Source organism: Lacerta agilis, chromosome 5 (assembly GCF_009819535.1).
Source record: "Lacerta agilis isolate rLacAgi1 chromosome 5, rLacAgi1.pri, whole genome shotgun sequence".
NCBI classification, from domain to species: domain Eukaryota; kingdom Metazoa; phylum Chordata; class Lepidosauria; order Squamata; family Lacertidae; genus Lacerta; species Lacerta agilis.
This window is the reverse complement of record NC_046316.1, coordinates 62795516-62822254: the sequence shown is the minus strand read 5'-3', so window position 1 is coordinate 62822254 and position 26739 is coordinate 62795516. Positions and strand designations below refer to the sequence as shown.

The window sequence follows — 26739 nt, the reverse complement described above, 5'->3', positions numbered from 1 at the left end:
GGCATCTATTTCTAGCTTCTTCTCCATTCCCTCTTCCTCACTACACATCCCTCCAAAGCAGTCCCAACATAATAACTGAGAATACAGCCATTCTTCCACATGCTGAGGTCATTCAGGCAGACGGCTCACTGACTGGAATGTTGCTATAGCGCTGGAGCCCTAAGCTGTTAACTCCCTGGTGATGAAGGGGGTAGAGGCGTAACACATGCCGGACTGGGGAATCCAGACAGAAAAGGATTAGTATCACATGAAGGGGATCTCCTGCATGGAGCTCTCTAACTCAACACCCCCCCCCCGGCAGTCCTCAAATAAAAAGACATTTGCGATATAGAAGGACCAAGAAGAGATAGACACCTTTGCAACTTGATTTGGAGAGAAATTAATCCACCACAATAGTGAGCCAGGAGTCGGGGTTTTTAGGACTCTAGCAGAAGAAATCTAGCCAACCCAACACTCTCTTTTATCACTTCCAAAAGGCAAATAAAAGCATTCAAGGAAGCATTTCCATATACCTCGGTTTTCAAGAGTAATCCGTTCCGGAAGACTGTTCAGGTTCTGAAACGTTTGAAAACCAAAAACTCAACAGCCGACAGCTAAGTCTGAGGATCTTGCACTCAGCGGAAGCCACGTGGCATGTCCGACTTCCGAGGCGTGTTTCAAGAACCGAAGCATTTACTGCTGGGTTTACGGCGTTCGTAAACCGAAATGTTCTTCAACAGAGACGCTCGAAAACCGAGGTATGCTTTTCCTAGTGATGTTGCTGAAACAGCCATTAGATTGCTATCAAGTTGCTTTTTCTCTAGTATTCATCAACACTGGTACTTCTTGAAGTGTCCTCAAGGTTCCTTCTGATACCCACCTTACTTAGCCACTCCAGTGTGTGTCCTTGCTGGGAAACGTCAATCACACTGGAAGATCCGGGAGCAATGAGTGGAGCTCATACTGCACCTCAGTATGCTGCTCTCATACACACTGAAGCAAGGAGCAGCACTGTGTGCTCCCTCCCTCCTGGTCGAGAACTTCTGGCAGGGGTGGGGAACGTTTAGCCTGCTGGCTTAATTTCCCCAAATCATACCCACCTGCCCCACACCTGGTGCCAAACGGGGCCAGTGGAAATCCACTAAAAGTGCTCCTGGTGATTCTGTCAGCACCAATCAGCAGCGACAAGAAGCCTACAGCCATCAGCTGTGCTACAGAATTTCCCACTGGGCATTTCCTGACGCAGCTGTAAGTGGAGCTTCCCTGCAAATATCCCTTCACATCACCAGCCTGAATCAAAGCCAGCAGTGAAAAGGATATTCTTCTGTAGGTGGGGCTTCAATTCCGCCTGCAAAGGATTTTGTTTTGCCAAAATGATTCGGGTGGGGTGATGGAAGTCAGAATATGGCCGAAGACTTCTCTTAACATCAGAGAGGCATGGAATTGCACATACATTGCCGTGCTTCCTACATGACAACAGGTAGTTTCAAAGAACAATCAGGGACTCTATGACTTGGTGAGTAAATACTACTTTAACCTACATTGTGGACACGCTTAAATGGTGACTCGTGTGGAGTTTTCTATTCTCCTTTTTTCTCCACCCCATCCTCTTTTTAGGGAGACAGAGCAGCCCACCCTATTTACCTTTATAAATAAACAATTTTGACTTAACATTTTACTTATGCGGAATTAATTGTTTGTTCCCGTACTATAAAAGCCAAGCCAGCACAATTCTCCTGAATGCAATATTCAAACCCTGCTGTCAGGTTAATTATAGTTAAACAGAAAACCATTAAGCTATTACTAGTGCAGCCACATCCAGTCCAAAAGAGCCATAAGCCAAAAGCAGATGTAGTTTCTTTCTGGCAGCTCCCCACCACCAGTGTTAGAAACTGAGATATGAAAGCTAGGAGCTAAATGGCACCTTAGACCTAGGTTATGGGCGCAACAACGGAATGTCTAGGTGCACTTTTTATAACAAGAATACAAAGCTGAAAATGAATGAACTGCAGCTAAAATATTATGTTCATTTTTCACACGCTCTAGTCCTTCCCCTGCCCACCCTCCTAATATTCTTAAGGGAATCTCTTCTTCAGTCTTCGGAGAGTAATTGGAAGTGGGGAGGCAGAAAAAGGTTTTCCTTTCCTTCCACTCTGCAGTTTTAATCTGAAATCTTACGCGCAGTACTGCGCCCGGAGCTCAGAAACTGCTTGCGCTAATGAAATTCCCTGTCACAAAATGCACCTAGAACAATGGGAGTTTAGAACACTGCTCCCCGCCCCTTTTCTTTTGTTCATGGTCTGCTATGCCTAGGCATTACCTAAGGATCTGTTAACATCAAAACAAAAGGAATTTGAAACTGAGCATCTTGAACCCTGCCAGGAAGCCCACAGAACCAAACTGGCAGAAACCATTTTAAAATTTGCTTCCTTGTTCTTTTTTCTTCCATGCACAAGGAAGTGCAGCACATATAGGCAAACCACAGATTGAGATAAGTGGTGCTCATTGAAACGTCATACTCAAATAACCTTTGTGGCTTTCCTTCTTTGAACTGTGGAAAATTACACTGCCCACTGGGCCTGAACTCCAAATACAGACAAGGTCTCTCTGTCAATACCACTAGACATGGAATCTGTCCCATATCTTGCCATATCTTCTTCTTTGGCGATTACTCATAGCCGAGTTAGTTTGTCTTCAATAAACACGGTTTTAACAGTGAGTCTGTAAGTGACTGAGGAGGCCAATTCTGGAACCACACGTCCCTCCATAGTGGGTACATTGGTTTCCGGGTGGGAGTTGATCATTATGTGGATCTGCCAAGTGTGCCTTCCTCTTGGCACGTTTCTCCCTTGTGTCCTGAGTTCAAGTGTCTTCAAAGCCCATGAGACCTTTGGTAAAGGCTGTTCTCCAAATGGAGCACTCGCAGGCAAGTGTTTCCCAATTGTTGGTGTTTATACTACATTTTTTAAAGATTTGCCTTGAGACAGTCTTTAAACCGCTTTTGTTGACCACCAGCATTACGCTTTCCATTTTTAAGTTTGGAATAGAGTAGTTGCTTTGGAAGATGATAATCAGGCATCCGCACAACATGACCAGTCCAATGAAGTTGATGTTGAAGAACCATTGCTTCAACACTGGTGATCTTTGCTTCTTCCAGTACACTGGTATTAGTTCGCCTGTCTTCCCAAGTGATGTGTAAAAATTTTCAGAGACACCATTGATGGAATCTTTCGAGGAGTTGGAGATGGCGTTTATAAGTGATCCATGTTTCACAAGCCATATAGTGTTCACTGAGATCCACCTTAGGTCAGGCCATGATCCACTAGTGGTTCCCTACCACTAGTGGGTCCCATCCCACCAGTTGAAGATCAGTGATAGACACTGCACATCCACCCACCCACCCAATCAATCTATACTGCCTTATCATGTCGTCATCATGTACAATGTTAAGACATAAAACACCAATTTAAAAATAAAAATACAAGTAACTGGCTAATCAGAAATAAAATTTTAAAGGTCTGCAAAGGCCTGTTAGCATAAAATGGTTTTCAAGAGATGGCTGAAAGTCAAAAGCGAGTGCCTGCCGAATCTCTGGTGGAGTACTGTTCCACAGCATAGGGCTAGCGACACTAAATGCATGACTTTTAGTTGAGGTAAGTGGGCCTCTTTAACACAGGGTACGACTAATAGGTTACAGTTTCACCAACTAAATGATATTTTTTAAGACAGATAAGAAGGAAGGTTTTAGTCATGAGATATCAAGATTTCAAAAAGATTTGTTAGAAAATAATGCTAAATTATTGTTGAAAATGTACAGTTTGCTCTTAGAATGGCACACCACAGATGAAGAGGTCAAGTCGGTAATGATATACTGGGCAAAAGATTTGGGACATAATATTCAGATGGCAGATTGGGAAAGGTTACGGAAAACAGACATGAAATTTACAGGATGTTGTACACTGAACGAAAACTATATGAAAATGATGTACTGGTGGTATTTGACTCCTACTAAGTTAACAAAAATGTATAGGACAAGTACAAATATCTGCTGGAAATGTAAAGAAAAAGAAGGTACCTTTTATCATATGTGGTGGACTTGTAAGGCAATAAAAGCTTTCTGGGAGATGATATATAATGAAATGGGGGGGGGGATGCTTAAAATAACCTTTGTTAAGAAACCAGAAGCTTTTTTATTAGGAATTACAGGTACCAATATTCCAAAGGAGCACAAAAGACTTTTCATGTATGGAACAACAGCCGCCCGGGTGTTACTAGCCTAAAGATGGAAAGAAGACAAAGTCCCTACCAGAGAGGAATGGCAAACCAAGCTGATGGACTATGCCAAGATGGCAAAACATATTGGAAAACTCAGAAACCAAGAGGACCAAAACTTCACAAAAGAAATTTATAAGTTATTTAGGAGACCACTGTAAGTAGATGGAAACATTATCAGGATTTTGATTTCATTTGTAGTGTAACAATTACCATAGACAATATGGATTGATATAAAAATTAGAGTATGGAAGAATATGCAGTTCTAAATGTTTAAAATGGGACCCCATGGAGGGGATGGGGGGAAGTCCCAAGATTCGGAGGAATCTCTGTACTGTATATGGATATATACTCAGATTTTTAAAATATAATTTTGTATTTGTAAAACCAAATAAAAATAATTGTCTTTGTAAAACCAAATAAAAATGACCTTTAAAAAAAAACCACCTCTTCCATATCATCTGGGATATATGGGCACAGGAGATCCTTCTGGTATCCTGGGCCCAAGTTGTTCAGGATATTGTACATCATCAACACAAGAACCTTAAACACTTACCAAATTAACCACCATGATTTTTTTTTTGTTAAAGTCCCTTGCTGCTTTATTGAGATTTTATAATACAATCGAACAAACAAACAATGACAGATTGCACAATACAAATCAGACATCAATGATATTTTAAAAAGGAAAACATACAGCAAGAAACTTGTCACCACCCAGTAATGAAACAGGCAAAACAACAGGACGTACTAGCATTCCCCAGAATAAAATCTACCCTTGAAAATTAGTTGTATTGACAAAAGCATACTATTTTCCCCCAAAAAATGTATTAATTTTAACACAACACAAACAGAACACTACAAAACACTACATACAATAAAAGACAATATAACAAAATACAAACACTTATTTAAACCTATCTATCCTTCTTATAACATTGTAAATTGACTTCCTCACATCCTCTCTGTCTGCTTTCCTTGTAAGTCATCTTTAGTAATTTCTTTACCTTTTTCTATTCTATTCTCATATTAATCATCTTATCTTATTTAATAGCCTTAACATTACTTCATCTATTCTACATCTTATCTATCTTCAATATCTGCAGCCTAACTATTTCTTCCTGCTTGTTTTATATACTAATTTTAGCATACTTCTTCAGATATACTTTAAATTTTTTCCAATCTTTGTCCACCACGTCGTCCCTCTGATCTCGGAGTTTCCCGGTCAGTTCAGCAAGCTCCATATAGTCCATTACTTTCATCTGCCATTCTTCAATCGTTGGTATATCCTCTGTCTTCCAGTTTTTTGCTAGTAAGATTCTTGCTGCTGTTGTGGCATACATAAAGACTGTTCTGTCCTCTCTTGGGATTTCATGATTTAAAATACCCAGTAGGAAGGCTTCTGGTTTTTTACTAAATGTATTTTTCAACATCTTTTTCAGCTCATTATATATCTTCTCCCAGAAGCCTTCTACTTTCGGGCACGTCCACCACATATGAAAAAATGTCCCTTCTACTTGCTTGCATTTCCAGCATTTGTTACATTGTCCATGATACATTTTTGCCAACTTAACCGGAGTTAAATGCCATCTATACATCATTTTCATAACATTTTCTCTCAAGCTATTACATGCTGAAAATTTTATACCTGTTTTCCATAATCTTTCCCAATCCTCTAACATGATGTTGTGCCCTATATCCTTTGCCCAATTGATCATTACAGATTTTACCATCTCATCTTTAATATGCCACTCAAGCAGTAAATTGTACATTCTGGATAAGTTTTTTATCTTTGCTTCTATCAGTTCCGTTTCCAACTTGGATTTCTCTGACTGAAAGCCATGCTTCTTGACAAAAGCATACTAGAGGCAATATGCTGAGAATTACAACACCAGACCTCTCCCAAAAGAGAACTGTGATTAAAATAGCTGGGTATAGTAGCATCTATGTTAGCTAAAACCAGGAAATCGCAACAAAGAACTCTCTCAGTAATCAATACCAGTTCCCAGGATTCCTACCTAAGAGTGTGAAATTAACTCTTAATGAGAATAGTCTAAGAGACATATGTCTTTATGACCCATGGTCTAAGGTGGAGGCAAAATGAAAAGTTCTACTAAGAAGAGAAGCATCATTTACTAACTTAGTGCAGTCCTTTTATCATTATTTACAAACTGATGCAATTATAACATAGAAAGATTTAATGGGAACAACTTGTTCACTAGATAAATGATCTCTCTCTCTCTCTCTTTAGAAATTATTGGTTTCTCTATTGCATGCCTTTCATCCCTGTTTACCAACTTTCAAACATAAAGATCCAGAGATTATTTTATTGCTTTTCATCACACTGTACCACCATTTCATATCTGAATGTTCCTTTGTAAATCTATGATGCACCAATGGAGCCTTCTCCTACTCATTACCCTCCAGAGGTTCTGAACAAAGACTCTCACCAGTCCCAGTCAGCATGATCAATAGTCAAGGATGATGGGAGTTGTAGTCCCAAGTACATGAAAAGCAGCAGGTTGGGGAAAGTTGCCCTAAGGTTTAGAATACAGTTACTTTGGATGTGGTTGGTCACCCAAACTCAAAAAAGGATACTGTGGAACTAGAACAGGTACAGGATAACAAAGACCAATGGGTTTGGGGAAGCTTCCCTATACAGTGGTACCTCGGTTTGTGGACACGATCCGTTCCAGCGTGCCGTTTGCACCCCGAAAAGTCCGCATCCCGAGTGGTGATATTGCGCATGCACAAAACGCTTCTGTGCATGTGCAGACTGTGCGGAACGCTTCTGCGTATGCAGGCATAGTGAAACCCGGAAGTAAACACTTCTGGGTTTGCCACGTTCACAACCCACAGCGGACGCAACTAGAGGTATGACTGTAAATCAAATCTTAAAAGGTTAGGTAGGAAGCTGCCTTATACAGAGTTAAACCATTGGTCCATCTAGTTTAGTGTTGTCTACACTGACTTGCAGAGGCTCTCTGGTGTTTCACATGGGACTCTTCTTGCATCCCTACCTATAGATGCCATGACCTGAGCTTGGGATCATTCAGCGAAACTGATGAGCAGTATTATTTACAAAACACACAAGTAATTAAAGGGATTCATTACTACAAGATAGACCGATGGCCCTCTGCTTAGCCGGCTTTGAAATGACTAGACACGCTCATGGAAGTCACGTCGGTTAAGGGTTCTTAGCCAAAACAACTGAAAATGAAGCTTTTTGTGCTCAGAGACAATTCTGCTCTGATTGTCAGATGCTCAGAACAAATAACTGGGGCTGGGTGTCTCCATCATGCCCTGCTTATGAGGTTACCAGGGCCATCTGTCTTGCAGCAAGTGCTGGAAATGGAGAACACCTAAGGAATGAAACAAGCTCCTTAGGTCATGGAATCCCTTTCCATGGAGGCTTCCAAGACAAGAATCAACAGGCACCCACTGGCATGGTTTAGGCATAAAATACCGGTGCCTGAGGAGACAGAGTTGATCCCAGGTTGCCAGGACACCCACTAGCTGTGTGATTCTACTGAGCAAGAATCAACATTTCAACAACATCTTCAGAATAAACAACAGCCTTGAAAATGTCTCATGAATGAAAAGAAAAAGACACCCCAATTGCTCAGTCTGTTATAGCTTGCATGCTACTTGCGCAGTTCACATGATCATGGCAGATCCTGCCACATTACCCATATGATGCCAGTTTTGAATCTGTTAGCGTGAAGTAGTGTGAAGTGGCAAGAATGATCAGGCAGCATGTTCTGTGTCATTTACTTATAAAATCATTTGAGCACTGCCTTCTTGGTTTTTAAAAGCTTTTTTCTTATTTCCGATGTCGCCAGTTATAATTGAGAGACACTTTTGGACTCCGGGTAATTATTATTATTATTATTATTATTATTATTATTATTATTATTATTATTATTATTATTATTTATACCCTGCCTATCTGGGGGTGCTTCCAACAAAGATTAAAAATACATTAAAACATCAGTCCTTAAAAACTTCCCTAAACAGGGCTGCTAAATGTCAAATAGTTGTTTATCTCTTTGACATCTGATGGGAGGGTGTTCCACAATCCAAAACCACTAAAATCAACTGGTGTCTAGTGTTAGTTCTACTCAGAGTAAACCTATTGAAAATAATGGGCACAACTAGTTTAGGTCCATTAACTTCAATGGTTCTAGCCTTAATCTAGTTCAGTTGGACACAACCCATAACAGATGATAGCTCTGTCTGAATTTTCATCACACGAACCATGCACATTTGACTCTGTGCCCTGTGATGTCTCATTTTCAGATGAAAATGTCTAGCATGCTGGGAAGCATGACAAGTGCCTCTCACAAGCTGAGTCACCAGACAAAATGAGCAAGGGCATATGCCAAGGGTACAACTGGATACAGACAGACAATCCTCACCACAGCTATACCTAATGCAGCAGTATCATCTTCTACAACCCAATTTGTATAAAAAGAGCTGAGTTGATCTAACACTCTCTAAAACAACTTGCATATGACAACCGCAGCCTTGAACCATGATTCTGTGGCGCTGGATTGCACCCACTCATTTCAGCAGCATTAGTTGTGATGTACACAAATGAGAATACAAACTCGTACCAGCTTTCAAGTGAATGGGTTTACGAAAGTCAGATCAACTTTCTCCAAAACTAAATGAAGTTAGTCGTATTTTGGATGCACAATGGATTCAACAATATCTTGCATCCGGTCCATATTACACGAAAGAGGCAACAGTTTGCGGATTGTAGGCCTGCCCCAAACCCCATTACAAGGAAGCTCATGAAAGGATATGTGCTGAAATTTCCCTTTTATCAAGCGTCTGTCTCTGAGGAATGAAGACCTGATTGTTGATTGCTTTTAACAGTAGCTTGAAAGGGACCCAGATAATGCAGTATAATAAAATGTGAAATTTTATCATGGCTTCCTGGAACTCTGGCTCCAGTAAAATTGTATTGTTGCTACTATCACTTTTATTGTTGTTGCTATTGATTTGGAGGCAAAATGTAATGCCACCTATTTAGAGAATGCCAGGCTTTCCAGTCCCAATAATCATACTCATGTTGGTTCCATACTATGATCTGCGAAAGGGTGTGACAAGACGAGCAGTTTAGAGCTGCTCTGTCTGTCAAGGGAACTTACTATTTCAGTACTTAATTTCTTCTTACTTTCCTTTTACACTTCAGTGAAAAGAACCATTTGTGTCATGTCTCATCAGGCTTTCATTTTGTTCTCGTTAACGAATTAACCTGTTTTTTTTTTTAAATGGAAGAGAAACAAGCCCAAATCTTATAGGTTGGTAGGTTGATTGTAAGAGACCCAATGTCTCTGGCTCCAGACAATTCCTTGCTGTTCAGAAATAGGTCTATTTGCGCAGAGGGCAGGGGAGGGGGCAGGAGAGGGCTGGAAAGCTCCATCACTGGACTTACTGGTGAGTAATTTATAGTTGCTTGCCACAGCAGATTGAAAACTTGTATTCAGTACATAGTTCATTTTAAATCTAATTTAAGCTCCTTTTCCACTTACACTGGAACCAGGAATGAGGCTATTCTCCTGTTTATCTTGCATAAGGGAGATCAGGGTTGATACTGTGTGCTTGGGACTTTTCAATTAAGCCCTTTGACAAGGCCGTTTAGTCAAAGACTCAGAAGCGGAAGAGGGGGAAGGGGAGGGGAAATAAGAAGTTTTGTCGTGATACAAAAGAGGATGCCCTTTTATGGTTTAGCAACTGACCCAACTGCCAGTTGTCACACTAGAAAGAAATTCCCAAGTGTCACTCTTGAAATTCTGGGAGCCAAGAAAGGACCTTGGAAGAAGAAGAAAACAAAGACAGGTGTACTCTGAGAACCCCCACCTGGGATCACTATGGGCTTGCTGTAAAAATATAACAGCCTCACAAACAAACCCACATATGAGAACACATTTCCCCTGCACACACCTGCCTAAGAAAACCTGTGTTAATCGTTTGTGGCAGATTTTTATGAACTTGTAGAGAGAGAAATCTGACATAGATCATTCTTACTTGCCCCGGGTAGTCACGCTAGCGGCAACTTTACAAACCACCAAAGCTTTTCCATTGTTTGCATTTCCTTATCCCAAGAAGAAATGACTGAAACAAGACCCGTTAATTACATGTTCTTTTTTTCCTTTCAACCATCTCAGACTGATTCCTAGTATTGTGTAAATATAAAGCAAGCACCACCATCTCTTGCCCAATTTCAAGAGAAATGAAGTGAGGTAAGAGGTTGCTATCAGACAACATAGGCTCTGATAACTTTGTTTCAAATAAAGGCACTTCTGAAGAACACAAAGTGATGGAAATTTCTTATTGACCTACTCTATTTGAAGAAGTTCTGTTTCTCTGTAAATAATTACAATCTGGTTATTGGTGTCTGTGGCAATGTTTCTATTACCAAGCCACATATTTAGCTTTTGCTCATTAAAAAAACCTGTATTTTGTTTTAAAATACAGCTATAATTATTTGAATTATAGCTCGTAAGTAGAGCCCTCCCTGTGGAAAGCTCTCTCATCAGATGTCAAGGAGATAAATAACTATACAACATTCAGAAAACATCTGCAGGCTTCTGCGCAGGCACAATTTTCGGCGTCTGGGCATGCGCAGAAGCAATTTCCGGTGCAGCGGACATGCGCAGAAGTGATTTCCGGCGTCGCGCTATGCCAGTCCAGCTCACAGACAATCTCCGTGGGAGTGATCTGGCCCATGGCCGGTAAACCTTGCCAACCACTGCTGTATAAGGTAGCTTATCGTATTCCTAAACAATGTGACCCTGTGCACTCCTCAAAATTTGGTGTGGGAGGGTGGGGGAAATCAGCAGGTGTGGTGTAGAATTTATTGTGCTTGCCTAAGATTGGGAGCACCAGGTTCAAATCCCTATTCAGCTGCAAGCTTCACTGGGTGACTTTTGTTCCATTGGATGACTTACCTCTTGGGGCTGCCGAGAATAAAAGAGAGAACATGCACAATGTACACGGCTTCAAGCCCATTAAGAGGAAAGGCAGTGTATAAACCTTATGAATAGTAAGAAACACATACAGTATCTCTACAAGAACCATATTTTTAAAAGATTTCCTATTTAAAATGAATTAAAGCTGAAGCTCTCGCTCCATTAACTAACCCTTAAAAGTGGTTCCAGTTACAGGTAGGTAGCCATGTTGGTCTGCCATAGTCAAAACAAAATAAAATAAAAAATTCCTTCCTGTAGCACCTTAGAGACCAACTAAGTTTGTTCTTGGTACGAGCTTTCGTGTGCATGCATGGTATCTGAAGAAGTGTGCATGCACACGAAAGCTCACACCAAGAACAAACTTAGTTTGTCTCTAAGGTGCTACTGGAAGGATTTTTTTAAATCTTACCTTAAAAGTGGTGTGTGTGTGTATAAAGTATCAAGTTCATTTTCCTCGTAGGAGTAATTTACGTAGAAAACATCTGCCCTGCCCCTTCCAATGCATTTGCATCACTCGCAGCGGCTGATGTTGATTCAAAACTAAACAATCCTATAAAATAAATAAAGCAGCATAAAAATAGGGAAAGGCAGATTTAAAGATCCTGAAATGAGGATCTGCCACATCAAATCTATCCACCTGAAAAAAGAAATGCTTGCTAGAACAGGAAAGTTCAAACATCTTTTAAAAATAGGAAGAGAGGGGGCTAAATGGATCTCTCAGAGCAAGGTGTTTCAAAAACCTTTCTGTGTTCCTTGGATGAAGGGAAGTATATAAATTTAATAAAACAAACAAACAAACAAACAAACAAGCTCTGGTACAGTCATTGAGAAGACTCTCAATGCCTGGTTTTTTTTTGTCCCTAACTACAGTGATTCCATAATCACAAAGTTATTTATTAGATTTCATAGGCTTAAAGAGAGACAGATGATAAAGAGGAGCCTGAAACAACTTAATAAAACTTGGCTCAGCATATTCCTAACAAGACCAGGAGTCTACAAGGGGGGAAAAAAACCTTGAAGGCAGCTCTTAAGCAGTTCTGAAGTCGTCACCAGCGCTACCATCATAACTTAATTGATGCATATTCTCCATCAGTGCCCATGGTACTTTAAATAATATTTCTCTGCCCCAAAGAGCATGCCAACCTAAAGTCTGACATTGAACAATGGCACACATTAAAAATGGTGACAAGGAAATGAATGTGCAGAAATTCATTTGCATGTACTTGAGGGGTTTTCCTGCAACATGAGCTACTAGAGAACAGTGAGTCCCACACAGTAGTTTCAGTAGTTTTAAAAATTCCTTTGCTATTTAAAGATTTTTTGGCTCTTAGAACTGAAACTAGTTGTGAGTGTTTTCGCGGGGGGGGGGGGGGGCTATCATGAAGATCACACATGTAACATTAGGCTGAAAATCCTGTCATTACTGAAACTCTGTCTTTTTCATTTACTGTACAGATTATAAGATCAAACACTCCAAAAGTAATCAAAGGTTTTCTTCGTTTAGTTGTACTTAAAGATGTCTTCTGCCCCATGCCTTGAATATTGTTTAAAGCCTTCAAGGAAATAATTTGGTTCCTACCATCGGTACAGACCTTCCCTAAAAAAATAAATCTTAGGTAAAACCCAGCCAAAATTAAGCAAACGGAATTAAACACTGTTTCCTTCTCTCTGAAATTGCTGGGACTGAAAAATGCTTAACTTTGGCAGGATCATGTCCACTATTTATTTTGTGTGTCTAAGCATGTAACAGTCCTTTATTTAGAAAACCTTTCCCAATCACATTTGGGGAATGTATCCCAATAATTCCTCTTCCCAAAACAAGGCAAAGCCAGACAAAAGGGCAAATGACAAACGTTTGTCAAAAAATAAAATAAAATCCAACCTGCTTATTGAAAAACAGCCTCTCAGAAAAAATAAAACTGCTTGGGTAATATATAAATAAATAAATCATCAGCCGCCGAAGCACAACAAGAATCAGTTGGGCACATTTCCCAAATAAGATTATTTAGAAAACATTTCCTGAGGAATCAGAACTAATCAGAATATCTTTGGGGGAAAGCTTAGTGGTTGAAATGGATCTATAATATGTTGGTTTGTAGGATTGTTGTCCTATTTATATTGTTGTGTTCGTTATCTCTTTTTATGCATTGTTTGGTGTATATTTTCATATTTGTGGATCTTTTTGCTGATGTGCTTGATACATAGGGATACTTGTTGCCTACTGCACTGTATCCATGGGAAAGAATTACAAAAGCAGATAGGAGAATTTAATGCAAGGATGGGAACCTGTGACGGTCCATTTGTGTTAGGACTACAAGTCCCATCATTCCTAATCACTGGCAATGATAGCTGGGGCTGAGGGGAGTCCAACAACATATCTGTGTACAGAAGAGAGCTCTCACACACTCGCTTTATGGAGAACCAGCCACGCAAAGAATGGTGGTGATATTGTTTCCTATCCTCCATCCACTTCTGAAGCCCTACATGCAAAGCCCTGCTTGAAAACTGGCAGTAGCACCTAGCTGTTCAGAAGAGGTGGCAAGAACATCACAACCCCACTCCGGGTTGAACAGGTGATCAGCATACCTGCAGCTTTCAAACAGGACTCGGCAACTGCAAGAATACACAGTACTGTATGGTGGGTGTCCTGCCATGTATCAGGTGACAGAACACCAGACCTGAAATGAATTATTTGCTTCTTCACCTGGGGAAAGAAAGGGAATGGTGGAAAAGGGATTGTGAAACCGAGAGAGGAAGGGAAGAAGTGAACTTCAAATTTTAAAAAGAGTCCACTGAAAAGGCAACCACTGAATTTAAGAACTGGAGGAAAAAAGAAGTGGGGTTTATGAACACATGCTTAAAGGTTTAATTGGGTGTTTTGTTAAGGGTTAAATTCTGTGTGCTTCCTTTTGCTCATAGGGAGAAGGCAAAATAGAAACCTACCGGTAAATAGTAACAATTCAATTGAATCAATTTGCAAGCTCCAACATCCCATTACAATGTTGTAATTAGTACCGCAGTTAATCAAATAGGCAAAGCGAACATGGATCTTCATTTAAGCAAACAAATGCTAGGCTTTTCAAAGTCTGCGCACTTTTTCCGTTCCTCTTTTCAGTATACATTCCAATGCTCATTTCAAGAGGCTTCTTAGCTAAACAAAAAATGTAGAAAAGTAAGAAAGCAAACCTAGGCAGCCAAATTAACAGCATACATAAAAACCCGTTCTCTATGAGAGTGAGGTATGTTTATTGTGTATTTGTATTACGTGATTGTATGTATTTGTATATGTGTATGTATATGTATATGTAAGTTTGTAATTTGTTTAATAAAATTATTTTTTAAAAAAAGAGAGTGAGTGAGGAAATGGTAATTAATAAAGCGGCCATAAATAAATCTGTGGCATGAACTTTACAGTACTCTCCTTTTAGTCATTTTTGGCAACCATTTTCATCATTTATTGTCATATTTAAAAAGTGCACTTTGCCCCAGGCATAAAGTATAATCCAGGCCACAAATAGATTTTTCTGAGAGCAGCAGGACAACCACTAGAAGCACTAATCCTGCACATCCTCCCTGTTCCCTGCAGCTTCACTGATCTTCCACTTCCTTGGGTGTCACCTGCAGCGACTCCACAGCCTAAAATGAACAACTTCATTAAAGAAAGTCACCCTCCAAGCACCAGCGAGTTAGAGGACTTAGACACCAGACACCACCCCTCTCAGCCTTCCTTATTGTGAGATCAGAGCATTGTGGGAATACACATAACAGGTAACTCACAACTTGTGTATGGGGTACACTTCGGGGATTGCATGTAAAGACAAGATAGTGTATAGTCAAAACAACCCTGGAAGCGCTTCCATGTAAACATCCCTACTTTTCTGAAGCTGGTGCGCCAGGTGGACTTGAGCTGCCACGCAAAATGGAAAGATTTTAAGCTCTCCGCTTTTCTTACCTGGCTCTGGGACATCCCTATGAGATCTCAAGAGAGCCTCCCAGAGCCTGGTAAGCAAGGTGGACAGCTTAAAACCTCTTTCCGCACTGAAAGAGCTTTTAAGCTCTCTGCCTTGCATGCATTTAATTTGTGCGCCAGCCACCAAGCACATAAATTAAGGTGAGTTTAATTTAAATGCACCCAAGTTGCAAGTTACCTGCATGCTTATTACCATCTACCAAATGGAACACGAAAGCCAACACTATCATTAATGTCAGGTAATCAGTACAGCACCAACTCTGTCCATTCAAACAACATGCCAGCTTCTTCATTATGCATCTCTGCTTCCTCACAAGTCCGAGCTGAACGTATTTATAAAAATAAGTAATTAATTAAAACTGAAAATTAAGCTGAAGCGTGTCAAGTTAGACTTCTCATCACATTGCAATGAGGTCGTATTGAGCAGGGATACAAACTGTGCTAGACTTTACCATTAGGCAATGTGAGGCAGGCAGCCTTAGGAGTCATACCTAGGAGTGCCATTAAAGGGCAGAACATCATTGATTAACTGGCTTACAAGCGGAAGCTACAACAAAAAGCTGTGTTCACACATTTGCCTGAACACAAAAATGCAAAATTCATAGATAAGAGGGCAAGGCAGTGCAAGCCCTGACTCAAACATCCCAGTTTGCACTCTGCCGTCCACTCGCCAACCTTTTCCCCATGTTGAGTGGGGAAAGACTGCAGGAGGCTTGGACCCTGCACACAGGCAACCCTGAAAAAGCAGGATCCCCATTTGCATGGAGGGTTCGTAAAAGCCCACTACAATATAGGGAAGGTCAAATAATGAGCAGGAGGACCCACAAGCACAGAGTGTGGCAGTGGGGCTTACAGGCACATTCCTGCCTTCATCCCATCCTCCAGTCCACGAATTTGGCTTCGGGTGTTCAAGCAAGTGCTGTTGTTCAGGATTTCAGCAACTCCATTTCAAAGTCCCTTCCAACAGTCAGTCAGCATTCCACAGTCACGGAGTATGCTCAGTGGTGGGTCCCTCCTGAGAATTTCCCACTAATGCCTTTTCTCTTTTTTTGGTATTTCTTCAAACCTTGGGGATCTTCCATGCCTGCAACAGCACTCAAAGCCTTAACTTCTGAAATAGAGAATATTATATATTTATTGGTGGCAGCAGATGGTGGCGGCGGCAGATCTCTTAACAGGAAATTATCTGTATACTCATGAGATTATGATTTCCAGGATTCGCTGAGATAAGCCAAAGCAGTTAAAATAGCAGCTGATTTAAGTTTGCAGTTGATTGCAGTTGATTTTGGCATTTTCTTTTTGGGAGCGCCTTTATGGTAGCGTAATTCATTAGGCATTATGGCAGCTCTTAAGGGACAGGCTAAATGTGTGAAAATAAATCAATAAAAGCAAGATCTAGGGACTAGCAATGGCTGTGGGAACACAGTCTGCTGCCCCATGACCTACAAAGAGCCTTGTGGCACCTTAAAGACTAAAAATAAAACGTTTTATTGTGGAACAAGCTTTGGCAGAACAGAGTTCCTTTTGTCCAATCCTGTACCTGATGACATGGACGCACCCACTAAAGTTCATGCCACAATAAATCTGTTAGTTGATAAGGTGCTACACAACTCTTTGGTGGGGGGTTGTTGTTGTTGTTGTTTGTTTTGTTTTTACTGACAGACCTTCCTGCTATGGAATGACCTCCATTCGCTTCTATAGAGTCCTTCCCCTACACGGTCATCTATCAGAGAGACATCCATTTTGATAGCAATAATAGTAAGCAAAGACAATAAATATTTTGGTTGGCTCTGAATCTATCTAGTGCAGATCAGTTTCACTGGATGGATTTTGTTTCTAATCAGGGCCATCCCTGCCATTGGGCAACGCAAAGAAGAGGCTCAGTTCAGGTGGCAGGTTCAGAGCTACTACCAAAGGGAAGCAAATTCTATTTTTACAGTCACGGGGGATATTCTGCTAAACGTGCCAAAATGACTTCGGCCACCTCTGTTAGCAAACCTGTATTTGGGGGGGGGGGGGAACAGGCCCTGAAAGGAATAGCAGGGGGTGGTGCTACCCCAGAGCAAGGAAACAAGGTGTTCCCTTGTACCAACAGTGGGAGCACAGCATGCAGTCTGATGCTCTGGTGCTGTCTGTTCTGACTAATGGGAACTCAGTTGAGATTTAAATCCAGATACATACATTTGCTCAAATGGTCCCATCACACATTGCTAAGGTGAATTTGGCAACATTCCTTAAAAAGTAATGTCCCAACTCCACAGGCAACTGAAATGACACAAAGCAGCAAGGAAGCTTCCAGGTTCTCCAGCTTTCTCACAATTTTGTCACATTTTGGGTTGGTTCTAAGAAAGGAACTGCTTTACTGTGGATTTCCCGCCAACACTCCACTATGGACCAACACCGCTTTCTTTGGAAGCGATATGTTTGTACAAAAGTTGAGAATATAATAAGAATGCTTTCATGCATTAGTATACATTTACAACTTTCTAATGTAGACATTAATTACATTAATACAGTGGGGGCCAAAACTGCTGAATGGATCATTTTGACATTTAGTAATAAATACTGCAGTGTCAGAAAGACACACTAAAAAAAAGTACTGATGGGGTTGATGACAGCGGTCAAGAACAAAGCCTGCATGCAGGTTTGTCTGAAATCGTATACAAAGAACAAATTCCAAAGTGATCCATTCAGCAATTTAGGTAGCACACCTGCCACTAGATAATGGGTTGCAAAGTCAGCAGAAATCAGATCCATTTGAAATGAACTACCATTTAATGACAATAGTATCCCAAGAAAACCTGTAATGAAAATGATATAAAACATAATGATTCATAATGTCCTTTTGGTTAATTATTCTTTGAAGGACTTCAGCCCACAGAAGTTGCTTAGAATTAATCTACAGTACCGAGAACTGCTTAGACCAACATCAACATGAAATCTGCCTTCATAATCGTGATGACTAAGGAGCTGGTGATTTGAAAACTGATAGCTCTGACCTAGGGCTGTACTATAGTTTATGTTACAAACCTATGTCAGGATGAAGAAGAGAGCAAGAGCTGTATCAGCTTTTCTGTATGTGCTACTCAGGTGCAGGGCAAGGGGGAAATACAGAATTAAACTCATAAGGTGCCTCTGCAGTCACAAATACCAAATTAGCCCGCAGACCACCAGCTTCCGCAGCATGCAAGGAAACTTCCTCATTTGGGTTTCTTCACTAATGCAAATGAGGTAAACAGGTTGGATAGGAGCACAGAAGCCCAAACTTTCACCACAGGAAGGAGCAAAACACCAAACTCTAGACATGCTATGCTTTGTGTTCACCACAGACAAAGCCATTCTACTCCTCTTCGTGCAATCCACACTGCACGAGAGTGGGAGAGACCCCACTATCATGCTGCCAGTCCCACAACCCTCCACATGTTGGGGGCTAACTTCCGCACCAGGGAACTTGTGGAAGCTCCTCCCATAATTTGGAAGAACAACACAAAACAATGCAATGCAAGGGTGCCTGGGGAGAGGGAGCTCAGACAAGCTGCATCTGCTGAAATTGCCTCTTCAGCACAGGTGTTAAAGCCGCAGGAGCCAAGCCCTGTTTTGCATCTGGCCACCCTACCTGCAGCCCATTTCTGACCCCATCTATTTGCCTTTCAGATCCTGGCCTGCCTGCACCAGGCTCAAGCTGCAGCTGAATAAGGCATTAAGAAAGAACTATATAACAACACAATCTGTTTTATACAGTGCTGGGGTTGGTCATTTTACTGATGTTTCTGTCTGTACAGTATGGCGTAGTTCTTCCTTTACAGTTTGCATAAAATTGTAGAGTTGGACAGTACCATGAGGGTCATCTAGTCCTGAAAAGTGGGAATCTTCAACGCACTGAAGTCCTACTGTCAGAACTCTGCTGGCATTATAGGACATTACTAGTGAAAATAAAAGAGTGATAGAAGCAATAACCTTCATTTCAGCTTCTCTGAATGGAATGTAAAACAGACCCAATATTAATAGTGGATCCATTTTCTGTTGGTTTCTCTATTAGTATTTAGAATCAGATAATAACAGCAGCAGCAGCAAAGAAGTGCCATGGGAATTAACAGACAGGAGTGAAAATGTGATAGCCCAGCAGAAATGAAAAGCAGGATTTCCAACCTGGGGGATTTGATAGGGCTTGGGGGAGACAATGGCTGCTAAAGATTTTGCTTTTTCAATTTTTTATACTTCTGCAAATATAAAACGAAGACATCACAACGTGTAATCAAGTCTTGACGGTGTTGTTTTCTTAAAATTAAGTAGAGTAATTTTCAGGATGAAGCCAACAATGGCTTCCACCAAATATAACTTTCTATTCAGACTACTATTTGAAGTTCACGTCTTAGATCTATGAACTAGGGCTGGAGTTTGGTGCAATAAAAAAAGCTACACACCATACATTTAAAGTGTAGTCAGGGCTTTTTTCCAGCTGGAACTCACTGGAACTCAGTTCTGGCACCTCTCAGGTAGCCACCATTGCCATTCTAAGAGAATTAGGGAGGCATCTGAGGTGAGTTGCAGCACCTCATAACTATGTATGAGGTTTTTGGTTTTTTTACTTTGGTTCCAATTCCCATGCACAAAATACCTGCCCATAGCATCCCTTCTAAATAAACTGATGCTATACTCATGCATTCTGAACTCAAGTACAAAGTTATCTCGTAGGAAATGACTCTGTGCTTCCTGGTAATCAGTCCCCACACAGAGAGAGCGGGGCAGTTGTCAAACTGAGCTGAAGAGAGTGTCATGCTGAGCTTAGCCACTACATATATTTTTTTTTAATGCACTGTCTGCAGTGAGCTAAGGTGCCCAAAAGCAAGTGTCTGTAGCCTCATTTTCAAGGTTTGACAGGTTGCTGAGATACTTACAAAATGAGCTTTAACGTATGTTTCTTTTTCAATTTCCACTTCAATGTCATTTGCGCTAGATAAAAGCACCGTGCAACTTGGGAACATTGCAAAGATGCAGGACTACCTGGCAAGGGAACAACTGGGGCAGTTTTGCTTAACATTTTCATAAAAGCAAAAAACTGTATTTTACAGTGTAAGATGACACAGAATCTCAACATATAATTGTGGCATAGTGGGACCATTTCCTGAGAACAATGAAGTAAATATTTCACACAGTTGTGTGTGAAACAGGGTATGTGATAGCTTGAGGCTTTTGTGGCTGCTCAAAGGAATGGCGTGCATTTAAGAACAGGAAACATAAATTATTTTTGCTCCTTTGGTCTAACTTAAGCTGGCTGTAAAATGTATCCTGGGGAGGCTAGAAGGGGGGGGGTGATTATTTTCTATGCCTGCTGCCCAGGTGTAAAGTACTGTAGTCTAAATCAATCACAGAAATTTAGGGTGTGAAGGGATCATGAGGGTCACCCTGTCCAACCCCCTGCAATGCAGGAATATTTTGTCCAACATAGGACTCGAACCCATGCTCTACTGATCACATTAAGATAAAATTATGACTGGCCCAGGCGAAACAGTCCCAGTTACATACAGTCGTACCTCGGAAGTCGAACGGAATCCGAACCGGAAGTCCATTTGACTTCCAAAACGTTCGGAAACCAAAGCACGGCTTCTGATTGGCTGCAGGAAGCTCCTGCAGCCAATCAGAAGCCGTGGAAGCCCCATCAGATGTCTGGCTTCCAAAAGAAGGTTTGAAAAACCGGAACACTCACTTCCGGTTTTCGATCGTTTGGGAGCCGGAACGTCTGTAGTTTGTAAGAAAAGGGACAAGGAAAAGCTACAAGGGTGATTTCTGTGGCAGAGCAGGTGGCCTGTCCTTGACACAGGAGTTCCAACTACTGGGTGAGTGAACCGCACATAACATTTCCAAGCAAGGTGTCACTGGATAATAATTTTCTGTGCCAACTGCTATAGGGGAAGACGTAGGCAGGGCCGGCGCGTCCATTAAGGCGAACTAGGCAATTGCCTAGGGCGCCAAAATGGAGGGGGCGCTGGCCAGGCTTCGGCAGGGGGGCGGGACAGGCTAGCAGCAGCTTCCCCGCTGTATTGGAGAGGTGCTGCTTGTCCCTACACCACCACCCGGCTCCCGCTAAAGCAGGCTTTGGTGGGGGGCAGGACGGGTGAGCAGCAGCTTCCCCGCTGTATTGGAGAAACCCTAGCACCGGTCCTGGGGGTAGGGGTGGTGTGAGAACAGGCCTTGGGGAGGAATCCTTCCTGAGTGAATAGTGAAGAAGACCAGTGGCAGACCACAACCAGAAGATCTGTGAAACTGAGCCCCGCCCCCCAGATTCTAGCAGAAAGGAAGCTCTGTCCAAAGGAGGTAGGAATTTGGAAGAGGGAATCAGGAGATGCACAACCTAATCCCTATTCCTTTATCCCCTTGCAAGTAAGAATGAAGCACATCTATCATGCTGCTTGATCCCTGGACTTGAAGGAGCCATGGACAATAATTCTCAGCTAAAATTAATTCTCACATATGGCTCCCAGCTTTGTACACACATGCACGGATCCTTTTAGGCAGCGGTGGCAGGTCCCAGGTCCCATAAGCCCTCTGGGTGGCCCTGCAAAGCTGAGCAGGGGACAGGGGTACCAAATGCACTCCTCACCCAGGGCACTTTTTGTCCCAGGGCTGGCCCGGAGGGAGGCACCTCAGAACTGCCATTGGCTCTACTTCACTTCTTCTCCACAAAGTTGGGGAGAGGTTTGGGAAAGTCTGTAACTAGTTCAATAGGATTGCTTCCCTTTGCAATGCTTTTATTTTAGTTACTTTCCTCTTATTTCATAAAATTTATGCACCGCATGTAGGGGGGGAAACACAAGGCAGTTTACAAAAAAGATCAAACGATAAGTTTACAACCACAGTTTAAAACATACAACATTTAAAATACAAAAACTTAAAATTCACACCAACTTTCTAAGCATCTGGGTAGGCTTGTCTAAACAAGAATGTTTGGGCAGACACTGAAAAGAATACAAGGAAGTCACCTGCTTGATCTCAATAGGCAGGGAGTTTCAATGTGTAGGTGCTTCCACACTAAAAGAGCCAGTTCTTGCAAATGTGGAATACGTATTATGGGTCAATTGTGCCGACTGCAGCAGTCAAGTGGGCACATGTGAAGTACAGTGGTACGTCTAGTTGCGGACTTAATCCATTTCAGGGTGCTGTTCACACCCCGAAAAGTCCACAACTAGAGTACCTCTTCTGTGCATGTGCGCGGTGCGATCGAGCGCTTCTGCACATGCGCGCACGGCAAAACCCAGAAGTAAACACTTCCGGGTCTGCTGCATTCTTAACTTGAAAAAACACAACCTGAAGCGGCTGCAACCCGAGGTATGACTGTACCATGCATGAACTAGTGGGGTCAGGCTTTCCTGGTCCAGGAATGGCTGTAGCTGTCAAACCAGTTGCACTTGATAAAAGATACTTTTAGTCCCTGAGGCTCCCTGAACCTCCAGTGGCAACACTGGGTCCAGAAGCACCCCCAAACTGCAAACCTGTTCCTTCGGGGGAAGTGCAACCCCAATCCTGGGTAGGCAAATGACCAGTTTCTTGGACATGGGAACTACTCACCTACAGTGCCTCTGTCTTGCCAGCACTGAAGCTTCACTTATTTTTCCTCACCCACTTAACCACTGTGTCCAGGCAATGTCCAGGGGATTTCATGGCCTTTCCTGATTCAGATGTTGTGGTGTTGTGGCGAAATAGAGCTGTGTCTCATCAGCATAGTGGTAGCACCTCACCCTGGATCTCCTAATGAATGCTCCCATCAGTCTCATGTAGATATTAAATAGCACTACAGAAAAAAATAACACAGCTGCCAGTGGGCCAAAAGGCATTCTCCCAAAGCTACTCTCTGGACTTGGTCCTGAAGGTAGGACTGAAACCACTTTAATACTGTGCCCCCAATTCCTATCCCCAAGAACCAGTCCAGGAGGATACCATGGTCAATGGTATCAAATGCTGATCAAGAAGCAACAGCAAGGTCACACTCCTCTTGACCTGCTATCTGAAGAGGTCATCCATCAGGGTGACCAAGGCCAACGGAGGTCTGTGGCCAGGCGTGGACTAAGATTGGAATGGATCTAAATAATCAGTGTCCTCCAAGAACGCTTGTGGCAGTCTCACCCATGACCCTCTCCACCATCTTCCCCCAAATGTTTGCAGCCGGTCAAGAGTTGTTCCAATCCAAAGGGTTTGCTGGGCTGACTGGTATACAGGGTCCAGCATGGAGCTCAATTGCATACCCAAAGACAAGTGGGACGTTACAAGGGTATATGTGCTCAAAATGTGGATCTGATAGACAAGTGGACAGCTACTACCGGTAAGTCCCCATCACTTCTCTAGAGGTTTATGGGAAGAGGTTTCCACTGCCCTCTGTTTCAGGTGCGGCTATTGCCAGGGCTTAATTTCAGCCGGAACTTACAGGAACTGAGTTCCAGCACCTTTTCAGCGTTGTGGCACAGCATTCCAGAGGCTGCGGGCGTAAGAATAGAAGCTTTTCTTATGTGCTCCCCCAATGCTCTTTTTTCCTGGGGGTATGCATACCCCTAAACGTTTTGTGAATCTTTGTGCTTTTGTCCATTTACTGTATTTATTTTTTCCTGATTTGAACTACAAAATGGTGATTTTCTTGAGTCAAAATGACAGTACCCCTAAATATTTTTTTAGGGAGAAAAGCACTGTGCTCCCCTCTAAAAAAGCTCAACAACTTTGGCAGGGTGCTCCCCTAAAGAAAGGTCCCTAAAAACAATTTCCAGCACCGTTTTTTCCTAGAAAAAAAATGCCCTGGGTATTGCTCTCACTGCTCTTGTACTATTGCTCTTACTGCCCTATGTATTAATACTGAAGGATCAACTTTGGGGGAAATTACATGATTTATACTGGGCAAAATCCTTGCCTTTTGAAGTTTTACTCAAGAACAGATGACAAGGCCTTCCTTTTGAATTCAAGCAGAAATCCCAGGCACAATTTCACATATACAAGCCCTATTTAAGTCAAGTAAAATTATCTGCTCCAAACTATGTCCAGAATAGCAGCCTTAAACATATTGGAAAATAATATCAGTAACATGTTAAAATCCAAATGTGTCTCCCTCAAGTTTCAGCATATTTTTATAATTCACACTTTTCCCTGCCTAGCAACAGGAGATGCCAAATGCTTCTACTTGAAAACAAAATATCTGGAGCAGAACCCATGACAGAAAAATATCTGCTCATGTTGTTCTTTTATCATGGAATCTGCAAGTTAAATGAACACACTGTCCATTATATAACTTTTATCTATTCTGGAACGAATGCCACAGAGAAAACATATACAGATACTTGATGAAATATTTAAGGTGCAACCAAACCAGCAGCTCTCCTCTGCAAGCCCTACTCAAATGGATTGTAAGATGTGCAACTGTACCCACTTCTCAGTGGATTGTGCCCACTGCTAATAAGAAAATAAAGAAACCATTAATTGCCTTTCCACACAAAACGCTGCACAGTGCAAACTCAAGAGGAGCACAAGATGTCACAACAGATGGCGAGAATATAAGGATCTTGAAGGGGGAAAAAACAGCAGTATTGATTGCTAACATTATTATCTCAGCGGGCTGCTCTTTTCTACAGAGAACTGATGAACAAATGTAAACAGCATTCTGCAACTAAAAAGCAGGAGGAGTGACTGAGAGGCCAAACCTGCTGCACTGGAAGTTGTTCCATCTCAAAGTCCTACATGACACCGCTGAGATCCAAGTTCATTCAGTCTTGCTCCTGCTTGAATCTGCTTCAGCAATAACCTCAAGACCCCAATCTACGGGCAAACCGGGAAAACTTTTCAAGCTTGCCTCTGCAAAGTTTTCTATCCAAGATTTATATTGCCCGCGTTTGGAAACTGAGCCCTCCAGTTAATTACCATTTCAGAAACAGAAACATGACCAACCTCGTTACCGTTTCCCCATCCCAAGAACAAAATCTTAATAAGCTAGAGGCAATTGGGAGAAACTAACCTAATCAAAAACGGGGAAAAAATCAATCCCGGGAGTCACCAGTTGCTTGATCGTTTTGCGTTGAAAAAACGCTCCAAGGAAATCCACCATCTATTATTTGCAGTAAACATTACAAAACATTACCACACGTTATGCATGTAGAGTTTCTCTGTCGCTTAAGGGAAATGCCAGGATCCTGAAAACGGCAGGATCTTAGCGATTTCCCAGTTCAAAATTATGGGATAGGCGTGGAGATGGGAGAGGGCGCGTCAAAGCTTCGGGGATGAATTCGAATCCGTCTCGCAATTGGAAGTGGCGCTGCAGGAGCAATGGGAAAGGCAGGCTGGCACACAGGCAAGTCCATCCATCCGTGTGCGCCTACGAAGCTGCGCGCGGGTAGAGCGCCCTCCGCCCTGCCCGCTCCCCCCTACCCCGCGTCAATCAGATGGGTAACCGGGCCGGGCGCGCGTGCAAGGACGGATCCGCCGGAGTCGCTGCCTTTACTCACTTAAGAGCGCTCCTGCCGCCGCGTCCGACTCACCGCCGCTACTGCTGGCCGCGGCCCCAAGCAGCCGTACGCGCGCCTCTCTCTCTCTCTCCCGCTGCCGCCTTTGTTACCGCCCCGAAATCGCGGCGTTTAAATGCCTCCCGCCCAGCCGCGGACGCCGGGCCGCCGCGCACTTCTGCACAAAGGCTTGGCCTCGCCAGCGACGAGCTGCTGCCCGCGGGAACGAAAGCGTGACCCTCATCGCATCAATCAAACGCGAGCCCAGCGGGGAGGGAGGGGGAGAGATAGAGGGGGGCGGGTGGGAGGGAGGGAGAGAGGCAGGATTATGCAAAAACAAGAGAGCCCCGAGGGCAGAGCCTCGTCCGAGGCAGACAGGGGAGGGGATGAATGGGAAAGGATCCCTCGGCGCAAGAAAAAAGAGAGAACCAACCAGGATCCGCGCGACGCGTCTCGTTGCGCGGCAGCTCCCTCCGCGCCCCAGTTGCGCGCAGGCTTTGTGCCGCGTCTCGGCGACCCCTGGGAGAAGAGGGCGTGGGGACCACGACCCTCTCGCCCCTGCCGTCCAGCCTCACATCCTCCCGCCCTTGGTTCCCACGCCCTCCCTGCCCAAAGCTTTCACCCCGCTAGCCTCCGGAGCCCGTTCCCACGTGGGGATGGATGGAGTCGCTGGCTCGTCCTACCGAAGGGGGCGCAAAGGCTGCAGCGGAGAGGGAGAGGCTGAGGAAGCGCGCCCCTGTTGCGGGTGGCCGCTTGCTGGGGATGAGTGGCGGACTCGTGTGAAGGATTTGGAGAGAAGGCGAGGGAGCTCTGGCCACCCTTTGGCGCATCGGAGCGCGGGCTGCATCCAGCAGAAGCAGCTCTTATCTCTTCTGGCCGCGCCAAACCGTGGCGCACGCACACGCCGCCGAGGCTGTTGGAGGAAGCGGCTACTGTGGCAGCAGCCCAGCCTTTGTCTGAAATTTCCCGTCGGGAGAGGCCGTAAGATGGTCTGCGAGATGCGGCGACCCCCCCCCCCGCCCCCAAAAGGAAGCCGGGTGGGCGGAGAGGCGCATAGGACCATAGA

At 43.0% G+C, this 26739-nt stretch overlaps 1 protein-coding gene across 2 annotated transcripts in view; it reads right to left on the bottom strand.

Annotated features, from left to right (window-relative positions):
• The window catches only part of ST6GAL1 (ST6 beta-galactoside alpha-2,6-sialyltransferase 1), a 68589-nt gene extending 42138 nt beyond the window's left edge, over window positions 1-26451 (bottom strand). The window contains exon 1 of one of the 2 annotated variants that reach the window (XM_033150218.1): window positions 26357-26451. The gene's annotated coding sequence lies outside the window, so the exon portion shown is untranslated. Of the gene's footprint in view, window positions 1-859; window positions 916-26356 lie in introns of those variants that run through there. The other variant, XM_033150219.1, reaches the window with a different exon arrangement.
• Between the last annotated feature and the right edge of the window lie 288 nt (window positions 26452-26739).